Raw genomic sequence first — 12,547 nt, 5'->3', positions numbered from 1 at the left:
ATCATATTAAGTGAAGTAAGCCAGACTCAAAGGAACTTAGGCTCAATGGTTTCCCTCATTCGTCATAATCAGTAGAAACCTTGGGTTCTACTAGCAGAGATCTGCAATAGAGCAAAATCTTGATACATAAGGCCATATAGTATGAAGCTAATTGAAAGGACCTCCAGGATATCGAAACAAAAGCCATATAACGAATGGTTGTTGTCCTTAATGTACTATGTTGTCTCTCATCTCCTTTGCTGTCCCTTGGTTATCTCATATTGTTATAGTATCTCACTTTGTTATCTGATATATTGAATTTATTTGTATTTGGTTATTTGAAATTTGATAGGGAAGGGGGGAAAACCAAGACGGGTGTGTGGTGTGGGAGGGGGGGAGGGAAATGGGGACCAAGACATGTGAAAGGGTATCAATGTATGTGAATTAATGCACCTTCTAACTGGCAAATATCATGTAACCCTTTTACTAATTACAATAAAAAAATGCAAAAAAAAGAAAGTCAGGTAAAGAGCACATTTCTGTTTGGGCAATGTCACCCCTTCCCTTCTTCTCTTTCAGTTTTTCCTTCCCGGTTCCACCCACAAGCTGTCTAGTTCATTTCAACATAGTGTCTATCTCGTGAGTACCACTGTTGGATTTGTTCACTCTTTGTCCCCCCATTTCTGTGGGACCCCCTTAGACAATAAACAAGACAAAAATAGGAAAACAACAACAAAGAAAAAAAACCTGTCGTTTCCATTTCCTGGAATTCATTTTGATAAGTATTATTTTATATATTCAGAGGCATGTAGGCATTGCACCTTTGCAAACTCAGTTCTTTTTTTTTCTTTTTTTTATTGTGATTAATAGAAGGGTTACATTGTATTCACAAGATAGAAGGTGCATAACTTCACAAACATTGATACCCTTTCTCATGACATGGTCCCCATTTCCCTCCCCCCCCCACTTATCTTGATTTCCCCTCTTCCCTATCTAATTTCAAATAACCAATTAAGCACATATAAAATATATTAGATAACAAGGTGAAAAATTATAACAATATGAGATAACCAAGGGATGGCAAAAGAGATGAGAGATAACATAGTACATCAAGAACAACAGTCATTCATTACATGGCTTTTGGCAAACTCAATTCTTTTTTTTTTTTTTTTGCCAGTCCTGGGCTTGAGCTCAGGTCCTGAGCACTGTTCTTGGACTTTCTCAAGGCTAGAGCTCTACCACTTGAGCCTCAGCACCACTTCCGGCTTTTTGGTATGTATGTGGTACCGAGGAATCGAACCCGGGTCTTCGCGCATGCTAGACAAGCACTTTAACCACTAGGCCAAACTCCCAGCCCCAACAAACTCAATTCTTTAAAGAGTAACTCTGCCTGTGTCCAGCTAGCCTAAGAGATTCTTCGGCTCTGCCCCTGTATCATTTGTTGTCCTTGGGCCCCTAAACACAAGTCCTTAAAGACACACTGAGGAATATCTGAGTGGCACTAGCCATGCTATGCTGAAGATGACATCTTCCTGCCATCCCAAGCATGCACCCCCATCCTTCCTTTCCTTCGATGGACAATGAACACAGAAGCTCCTCATTTTGGGAGTAAATAGTCCTGGGTATGCATTCAGGCCCCTGACTCTCTGATTTTATTGTGTAAACTCTAAAATGTAATTACATGGTTATCCCTGCCCCTAACTCTCCACACACTTTTGAGGGGTATCTGTACAGCATGGTTTTGAGTTTTAAGCTGAGCATTATTCTGAAAATATCCTCATATTTCCCTGTTGTAGTTTGGTGGTTTCCAGAATGATTTTCACTTGGGTATATTTTTATACAACCTAGAGTTGGCTATGTAACGGAATCATTGTATAAACCTGGACAATGCTTTAACTTTGAATTCTGGATTTATGAAAGGAGCAGATAGGCGTCAGTGTTTTCAAGGCCTTCATCAGGGACCCTTGAAGTTGTATAATTAGGTTCACAACAAACTTATGATTTGGTCCCTTTTAGCTTCCTTCACATCCCTAGAAACTCAGCCTATATTCCACTATGTTCCTACTTAACTTTCTTTTTTAAAATTAAATTTCCTTCTGCATGGACTTTACTGTTTTACGATTTGTTTTTCATATGTGCTGAAAGGAAGCTAGTATGTCCTTCTGGCTTTGAATTTTACTGTTATCACGAGACAGACGATGATATTTCAGAATATCCAAACATTATTATAATTACGTTCTTCATGGTCATTGTCCAAATTCCCATTTAACAATGGTGCATCACGTTACTGCTGTTAGAGACCTCAACATACTGATTTTCTTTTCTTGCCCGTCATGAGGCTTGAACTCAGGGCCTAGCACTGTCCCTGAGCCTCTCTGTGCTCAAGGTTGGAGCTTTACCACTTGAGCCAAAGCACCACTCCTGACTTTTTCTGTTTTATGTAGTATGAATTTATTTTATGTTCTCTGCTTTATATGGTAGGAATTGAACCTAAGGCTTTATGCATTCTAGGCAAACACTCTACCACTAAGCCACATTCCCCACTCCAACATACTCATCTTTAAAAAAGAAACGAAATTGCCTTTTGACATTCTTGCCAGGATTGATGGCCTAAGCAGCTAACCAGACTTAAGAGCCTTCTTTCTTGTTCTCATAATTTTCATCTTGTGATTTCCATGTCAACATTCAAGATGATGGACCCTGTGAGCATATATCACACACATGTGCACGTGTGCGTGTGTGTGTGTGTGTGTGCGCGCACACACACACACACACACACACACACACAATAATGGGCCTTTAAGGGTAGACTCTTGAAGCCAAACTCATCATTCTGCTGTCTTCCACTCTGCTTATATCTGCTGACCAATGTTAAGCGCCAGGCAGCACTTAGATGTAAAGGAGGCTGAAAAATGGTCTGATTTGGTTAGTGTGATAGTCAGTTTTACTTCACTAAAACAAAATACCCAAGCTAAGAAACTTAACAAGAGAAAAAGATGTTGGTTCATGGAGTTGGAAATTCTAATCTGTGATTGATTGATTCTCTGCTGTTCATAGGTCCTGTGATGAGGCAGTGATAACCAGTTTACTATTAGGGAGAAAAAAAAAGATGGGACAAGGAAAAGACCATTGTCCTACAATCTTCATTAGGGAGTGTCTTCAATTACCTGCAGAAAGACATCCCTGATATAGACCCTACCACCATCTCATAGCACCAAGCAGGAGAGCAAGTCTGTATAACACTTGGGGCTCTGGAGGAGCTTGAGGATCACATTATATCTGTGGCAGTGAATATTCTGGTGTCCCTCTCTTAAAGGATTAAGGGGAAAATGGATATACTTGGAGAATGGACAATCAGCAGTGACTTCCCCATGCATGCTGGACTTAACAGTTTAGAAAGCAGGAGAGAGGTTTGAAGGAAAGAAATTGGTATTCATATTTAAAATATTAATATTTTCCCCAGAAGAATGTAGTTGATTCCAGGGCAGAAAGCACTAATTCTCCTCAAGAATCTTATTTTCTCCATTTTCCTGTTAGCATTAAGAATTGTAGAAGGGCAGGGATAGGAGTTTGGCCTAGTGGTAGAGTGCTTGCCTAGGATGCATGAAGACCTGTGTTTGATTCCTTGATACCACATACATAGAAAAAAATGGTGCTGAGGCTCAAGTGGTAGAGCTCTAGCTTTGAGAAAGCCCAAGGACAGTGCTCAGGCCCTGAGTTCAAGGGCTAGGACTGGCAAAAAAAAAAGAATTGTAGAAGGGCAAAGGACTGCTTAGCTACAGACTACTCGCTTGCTTCTCTTATAAGTAGTTGTTGCCTTGTGATGAAGGAATGAATGGACTTTTTAAATAAAAATCACTTAGAAAAATACCTGAAGTTTGAAATGGTAAATAAAAAAAACAGGGGGGATTGAATCAGGAGACTGGAACAGTAAGGGAGAAAAAGACTGTTGGCAGCTACAGGCCATGCCCAGTTTGGCACAATGCTTCCACTTTCAAATTTAAATTACTTTTCTTTAACTTCCTTTGTTCTTTTCCCAACCACCAAATTGAGAAGTTCTTAGAGGCACAGCATTACATAAATACCATTTAACTGAGAGTCAAACCCTTTTGTATGAAGATAGTTTGAGTGTCCTTTTAAGTAAAGAAAAAAAAATCAAACAACCCTACATTAGGGAAATAATTCTAGCCATTCACTTCCTTCTGCTTTGTCCTGTGGTTGTATATGTGACAGTGTTTGCCACAAAATTGTAAGTCCTGAGACTCATGTGGTATTTATTCATCTCTGTTCCTTTATATTTAATCCTGCTGTGAGTTCTGCATACATGGATCTGAAAGTGAATAAAACTGACATGAGCTCTGGCTCCATCAGCTGGTCAGAGTCAAAGCTCTCCTGTCTTACCTTTCTCTTTTTTTCTTTTCACCTCTCTTGCATCATGAGATCATTTATGAGAAAAGACAAAATGAAAGTAAGTGAAAAGACCAAGACAGAGCAGAAAGTTGCTGAAGAAATTGCCTGGAATCTTCAGGAAAGAAGCATAGGAGGAGGTGGATCCTGTAGTTTATATATTGCAGGTTGGGTATAATAAACTATAAGCCAGGAGTACAGCCAGGGCATGTAGTGTGAGTTAATTGGTGCTCTGCCTACACTTGAGAAACAATAAATTTTCAGCCACATCAAAGTTTTCTCTAGAAAGAAAGAAAGAAAGAAAGAAAGCAAGAAAGCAAGAAAGCAAGCAAGCAAGCAAGAAAGAAAGAACGAAAGAAAGAAAAAGAAAAAATCCTACCTCATTAAATATCATTTCCAGGAACACTTGCTGACAGATAATAGGAAGGCTAGAAATAATCACCTCTATTGGCTTTTTGCTCTCTCAAACACTGAATTATTTATCTTGAGAAGAACAAAGGAAGTATGTTAGAAATACATTTAAATTTTTCTGAGAAAGCGAAAAGACGTAGCTTCAATCAGCCTGAGATCTCAAAATGTCTTATCTAGGAATATGTGAAAATTCAGGTTAACTACACCTCTACCATGTTCTCATGAAGTATGGTGTGATATGCAGGAATATCTAAAATTGTACTACTTGTGTTTGGCGCCAGTGCTTCATGCTTGTTATCCTAACCATTCAAGAAGTTGAAATCTGAGGACCATGGTTCAATGCCAGCCTAAGCAGCAAAGTCTGTGAAACTTTTATTTCTAATTAACTACCAAAAAGCTTGAAGTAAAGGTGTGCTGGATCAAATAGTAGAGAGACAGTCCAATGAACAGCACCTAGGCCCTGAGTTCATGCTATAGTATCTGCAAAAACAAGCAAGAAAGATAATTGCTGAATAATGTCTGAGCAAGTGCAGAAGAGAACCAAATGGGAACCTATAAAAAGCCAATCTTTGGAAAAGTAGCGTAAGAGTTATTTCCAAATAACTAGAAAGAAAGGAGGAGTGTGTGGGTGAATGCCATTGATTTATTTGCTTCTCCTATTCCTCATGGAAGCTTCTATCTAAAAAAAACATTAAAAATCATTATTGTAAAGGTGATATACAGAAGGATTACAGTTTCATATATTTTTCTGAGAAAACCAGAAAGAGAATAAGAAATCAAGAGAAAAGTATAGCAGAGGATTATTGAGGATCTGGAGACAATAAGATTATTAGGTTTTAGCTCTGGTGCCACTCATAGGCTGTCCTGGGGACATGCAGCCTCTTAAAACTTTTCCATTTCTGTTCATACTTCCGTGATGTTGTTTGTTTTGTCTGAGAAATCAGTAACAGACTACATGGAACTCATAGTGACTTTTGATTTTTGTTGAGATCTCGTGTAATAACTTGGCTATGTTGAAAATGGAATTTTTTCACAGTGTCAATAGTGAATAATCCTAGCAATATTTATTCTAATAAAATAATGATCACATATATGTATGTATATGTGTATACACATTACATGTATATATGTATGCATACACATATATATGTATATGTGTGTGTGTATTTTGGTTTTGCAGTGCTGAGGACCAAACCAAGGGCCTCATGTATGACAGACAAGTACTTTTCCATGGAGCTATATCCCTGTCTATTTTCCTTTTTGCATCTGTATTTGTAACACTGATGGTTTCATAATTAGATAGCATTATTGGGAGGTGATAGAAACTCAAAGATATAACCTACTTGGAGGATGTAGGTCGCTCGGGGCTCAAATATCCTCAGGGCTATACTTTGTTTCATATGTTTGCTTCCTGGCTACCATGAGATGAATAGCTCCTTCTTCCGTATAATCTTGATGGCTTGCAGTTCTTTTTGCCTTGCCTCTGACATCATGAGCCAGAATCAGTCTTTCTTGCCTTTAATTTGTCTGTCTCACGAATTTTGTCTCAGCAACAAAGAGCTGCCTGGCACAGTGAACGTTTGGATTGCTTTTGTGTGTGTGTGGCATGCGTGTGTGTGTGTTTTGTGCTGTTACTGTTGACTAGTATACTGTTCTGGTCATTCAGAATATTTACAAGTTTCTATTGAGAATCTAACTAGCTATGGAATTATTGGGTCACGTGAAAACTATAATTGCAATTTATGATGATAAATCATTAAGCTATCTTCCAAACTGAATCAGTTTACATTCTCACTGCTCACATCTGAGGCTTCTGCTTTCCTTACATACCTTCTAGCATTGGAATATTGTGTCAAACACTCTGCCCTTTTGGTTATAGACATTCTTGATTTTTTTTTGTTTTGACAAATGTATAGCATTTATAACCATTTAAATTTTCATACTAGGACTGTAAATAACAATAAATAATAACTGTAAATAACATTGCCTATTTTGAAATTATGCTATTCTGAGAATTATGCCATTAAGTTTCGATTTTTATGGAAGAAATTATAGCATGAAAATCTTTGCACCAAAACAATTTAGACTGTATGAACTATCTCAACTCTGAATGAACTCTGTGAATGAAGTGAATTCAGACATGAAGAGAAGCCTCTGGCACAGCAGTTTCAGCATGGTGAGAACTGGACCTATTTGGTGATGCTCTAGCCAGACCCTAGTAGATGTTTGCTTTATCTCTATGGGAGCAAAAAGGGGATTAACATAGTTTTTCAAAAGGCTTTTTCTTGAAAGATGAAAAATATGATTAGCAGGAATAAGGAAGAAAAGGCCAAGATGGAAAGCAGGGCTGGCTTCTTGTTCTAAGATAGAATAATGACCTTTGGATTAGGACATGAGAATAAAAGAGTTTTGTTTGCCACTCTTGGCTCCCTTAAGCATGCTGTTTGGGCTAATAGTCTTTTCCTGCATGTAATATGGGAGACAAACCTGCGGGAACGATGAGGATGTTTATTGCCAGCCAGTCCTGAAATACACTTAGAATTCTAATCGCTTTCATCCTTGGAATCCTGCTCCCCCTTCAGAATGCATGTCTCTCTTGCCACCTAATTATACCATATTGCTTGAATTCTGATTTTGTTATGTAGTTCCTCCCCTGTTCCACCCAGATATATAGCCTCTTTTCCACACTTAATCAGCCATGTTTTTGCTCACATTGGCACATTATTTGAGCCATGCTTCTAGTTTCAGCTTTTTGCTGGTTAATTGGAGATAAAGAGTCTAGAAAATTTGTCTCCCCTGCCTGGTTTCAAACCATGACCTTCAGATCTCAGGCTCCTGAGTAGCTAGGATTATAGGCATGAGCCATAGGTACCCAGATTTAATCCTTTCTCTTGACCACACTACTTTCCCATTTCCACAGGTTTCCTGAATATTGAGTATCAATAACATACCACACAGACTCTGATTTCTAATCTCTCTTCTGAATGATCCTTCCATCTTCTAGCTTAATCGAATTGAGTCTTCTCAAGTGGAGGCTGCTCATCTCTGCGGCCCCCCCCCACCATCTGTCATCTGTATACATCAACATGTGCTTCCTACCACATCAGAGAACTTACAACCCTTTCCTTGTCCAGTGGCATTGGGAAAATCTTCCGTTGGTGAAGTTCATTCTTTCCAGTTGAATCATCCTCCGAAGTCCAGATCCTTGATGGTGGATCCTGGCCTTGATGCTGTCATGAATGCAGGTCTTGTACTTCTACTCACGGACTGTTCTGGTACTTGGCTTGGTCTTTGTCTTCATGTATTGCCTGAGTTAATACTATACCCAGGCGACAATATTCCAAGGCTGTATTCTGATCATTCTTGGACATTTGAAACTTTAATGCCTCCCAGCCATCTGTTGACAGGACTATAGCCTAGCTTCTTTAAGCATAGAAAGACTTATGCTGTAAATCTTATGGTCTAATGATGAATTGTGTGCTGTTTGTGCCTATCCATCCTGCTCTCTGGCTCTTACTTGTTCTATGCCTTGGTCTCATTCTTGACTTACTTTCTCTCAACTGAAAATGTGTAAAAGCAGGAAAACATGAAGCACGGTTGATATTTAAGTTTATTCTCTAGCAATCTTCTTTATTTTCATCATCTCCTAGTTGTTTAGAGTTTTCTTTTGAGTAATGTTTACCCCCCCTCAGGAAAGGCGAGTTTCTTGTCTTTGTATATTTGAAAATGCTTTTTAAATTACTTTACACATAGTATTACTTATATGCAGATTTCTTTTTTGTGTGTCATTTCCCACAAAACTCAGAAAAACATTGTTGTACAGCAGTTAGCATGAAGAAATATTTGGGGCCAGTTCTCTTGCTTAATACTCATAAATTGGATTAATGCTGCTGTAAAAGAGGTCCCAGTGAGTTTCTTAATCCTGTGCCCCATCTATGAACAAAGAAATGGGTCCTTATCAGAAATGGCATCTTCTGGCTCCTTACACATGGACTTCTTGCCTTTGTAATCTGAGAAATAAATTCATATTGTTTGTAAGCTGTCTAGTCTATAGTATTTTGTTATAACAGCCTAGACAGACTAGGGCATGCTAGTCAAAATCCTTGAGCCAAAAAGAAAATAAACTCAACTAAAGTATAGCTTCTCTTTCCTTTGAACTATTCTTGTCAACAAAATTATTTAAAGAGCTCTGTAGGGGAACAGAACCAATAGTAATCTATAATCATAAAAGTTATATCTTACCCACAAAACATAATTATGAATAATATATTAATGTAATATATAATTATAATTAATACAATATAATAATGTGATTTATGTCACATATAATCAATGTACATTATATAATACATTAATAAATTATAATAGAAGTTAGTGAGATTAATATAATATTTTAATATGATTAATATAGTATATAACATAAAACATTTGTACATACGTTACATATAAATATATGTGTGTTTATATGGTATGCTTTATATAAATATAAATACACACAATATATTATATAATCCATAATACAAGTATTATATATGAATATGTACAGTATATAATCGAATATATATTAAATATAATAGTGATTTACATGATATATAATTGAATGTACCATATACTATTTAATATTTAAATTAACTATTTTATCATGAAAAAGATTTATTGGATTGGTTTACATGATTAAAGGCAGAATAATCTCTCTCCATGCTGGAGAAACAGAGGAATCAGTCCAAGAAGGTGGAATTTTCAAAAGCACCAGGAATGTAGTCTCACCGTGAGGTTGAAAGTCTGGAAGCTTGGTGAAGGTCTGTGGGTATGAATCCATGTTGTGAAGAGGCTGAAGTCTGATGTCCACAGGTGATAGATTGCAGCAGCAAGAGATGTACTTGTTCCAGAAGAATGGAGCTTGTACATTGCATTCTCCTTTTTCCTCTGGGTCCCAGTCCATTGAATTGTATACTCCCTGACCCCCACTATGTTCCGGGAGCATCTTTCTTGCTCAGTTGCTTTCCCACATGTCAGTCTTCTCTGGAAATTCCCACAAACACATGCAGAAGTATACTTTACTGATTCCCTAGACATTTCTCAATCCAATCAAGTTGCAAGTCAGATTAACCACCATGCTACTCAGCTCACAATAACTGATCGTTAGTATTGCTCATTCTTTTTGGTGCTGTTTTCCTCGTGCTGGCACTTGGTTGGTAAGTGGCTTGGCTCTTAGAGATATTTTACTGTATTAGAATTACAGTCAATTTCAAGTTATTGACCATGTGTGGTCAGTCCTGGACCGAGAGGATGACTCAATGATATCACCAAGCTCAAAGAACTTCTTCCGTCCTCCGCTGTTATTTTAGTGATGTCTGCTCCACCTTTATGCTGTGTTCCTATTCCAGGTGGGAAGATGGGGAAAGAGGCAGTGATCAGAGACTTTTGCTTCTTTTCCTGTGGATAGAAATGTGTGTGTGTCATGGCTGCTCCTAGCTGATGAGAGGTTAGGGACTATGATTCTTACAGAGGCAGAAAGTGAAGTAAAAATGGACTAGAAAAAGTGAGATTGCCATGTTCTTCATTTCCAATGTCAGTTGGTCAAAGGAAAAAAAAGAAAAACAATGAGAGGACATGGTTATTTCACACTCAGAGTCTAGGAAAAAAAAGTTAATGTTTCTATACGAGTGTATAGTGTGTAATTGTTCACAGGAAGAAAAATATTTCTGTCTCCTAATACTTTATTTTTCTTTCATGGTGAAAACTTTCAAAATCATTTCTTTTTTTCTTTTCTTTTTTTTTGTGAGCAAATCCTGGAGCATGAGCTCAGGGCCTGAGCACTGTCCTTGGACTTTCCAAGGCAAGAGCTCTACCACTTGAGTCACAGCACAACTCCTGGCTTTTTTCTATGTATGTGGTACCAAGGAATTGAACTCAGGGCTTTGTGCATGCTAGGCAAGCACTCTACCACTAGGCCAAACTCCTGGCCTTTGCCTTCTTTTTCTTATAGTGTTATGTTGTGTATATGTAACATATTTTTGTTTTTACACTTTAATCTGCTGGTAGACATGTAGGTTGTTTCCAGTTCTCATCTATTGTGAACAATGCTTTGATAAACATGGAGGGTAGATGTCTTTTTGACATACTGATCTCAATTCCTTTGACTCTGTACCCAGAGGAGTGATTGCTGAATCCTGTGGTAGTTCTGTACAAATTTCTGTCAAAAATGTTGAGGAAATTCGATAGTTTTTCACAATGGCTTCACTGATTTACAGTCCTACTACCATCAACATACAAGAGTTTCCTTCCTTGCTTATCCCTACCGACACTTATTGTCTTCCGTCATTTTGTTAATAGCTATGTTGTGTATTGCTATCTGATTGTGGTTTAGATGAGCATGTCCTTGGTAATTAGTGATGCTGAGCATGGTTTTGAATAGTGTGGCCATTCTTATATTTTCCTCTAAGAACTGATTGTTCTGATCATCATTATCATCATCATCATCATCATCATCATCACTGTTGAGTTTTGGGGTTCCTTATATATTTGGATATGTAATGTTATTTTTATACAAAGGTAAAGAAATGAGGAGGACAGTGTTTCCAAGTGGCTCTCTGTCCAGGGTGTGTGGTGGTTCATCTCTGTCTACATATCTACCCACCTCCAAATCTCTGTCTCTTTAAATTAAGGAGCAAAATATTTCTCTCCAACTTGCTGCCACATTATCCCACCACTTGGCATAGTTATTTCAAGAACAGAAACACATGCCTTTAGTGTTTAAGGGAGGAGTTTTACTTGGATCATTTTCGTTTGATAACTGTGCTTCCTTCTCTCTCTCTTCATTGTTTTAGGGAGGGAAGATTTGCAAACTCGTGTTTATGCCACTAGACTTGCCAGAGTGTCCCTGTTTTTTTTTTTTTCTGATGAAGATTATTTTGTGTCCCCTTCCCTGAAAGATCTTTGAACTTTGTAAGCTCTTGATTTTTCTGATAGATCACTAGAATCTTCTTTTTTTTTTTTTTGTTTCTTTCCTTGTATGCACTGCCTGCTCTGTGGCATTTGGGCCACTTCAGAACATGAAGTGGCTTTTTCCATTTCTTCTGTGTGTCAGTGGCCACAGCAGGTTCACAGTTATGGCACAACTGGAGAAGGTCAGAAAATGCTAATGGGACATTTAGCAGCAAGTGTTTCCATTGGACTTGATGTTAAGAAAAAAAATTGAGGGAAGGAAATACTGCAATCCTAATTTGCTGCAGCTATAGTTTCAAGTTAGTGTTTTTACCTTAGGCATTGACAGGTTCAATTGGCAGACATAACCACCTCATTCCTAAAAATTGCTCCACAAGTGAGTGGTGGTTCATTATGATGAAGACACCAGACACACTTCCTACTGTTGTAACCCAAGAGACAGATTCAGAAGGTTCCTAATGAATGGGTAATAATACACACACATTAGGATTGTGGTGAAATTTGCACCTGAATGGATAATTTGGGGATATATAATTAATTAAAACCAGTTTTAGGTCCAAATGTCTGGGATTCCATAAATCAGGTCCAGCCACTTGCTCCTATACACCAAATAAAATTTATGAGTCTCTTATGTCCAATTAATCACCAAAAAGCTGGAAGTGGAGCTGTGGCTCAGGTGGTATAACTCAGCTTTAAGCAAAAAAAGCTAAGAGATAGCACCTAAATCCTGATTTCAAGCCCCAGATACCAGAAAAATGGGAGGCAAGTATGTCCAGCTTTTATTCTGTTAATAGGTCAAGTA

Source organism: Megascapheus bottae, chromosome 3 (genome assembly GCF_031878675.1).
Source record: "Megascapheus bottae isolate mThoBot1 chromosome 3, mThoBot2.hap1, whole genome shotgun sequence".
In the NCBI taxonomy this organism is placed as follows: domain Eukaryota; kingdom Metazoa; phylum Chordata; class Mammalia; order Rodentia; family Geomyidae; genus Megascapheus; species Megascapheus bottae.
Note: the sequence above shows the minus strand (reverse complement) of the source record.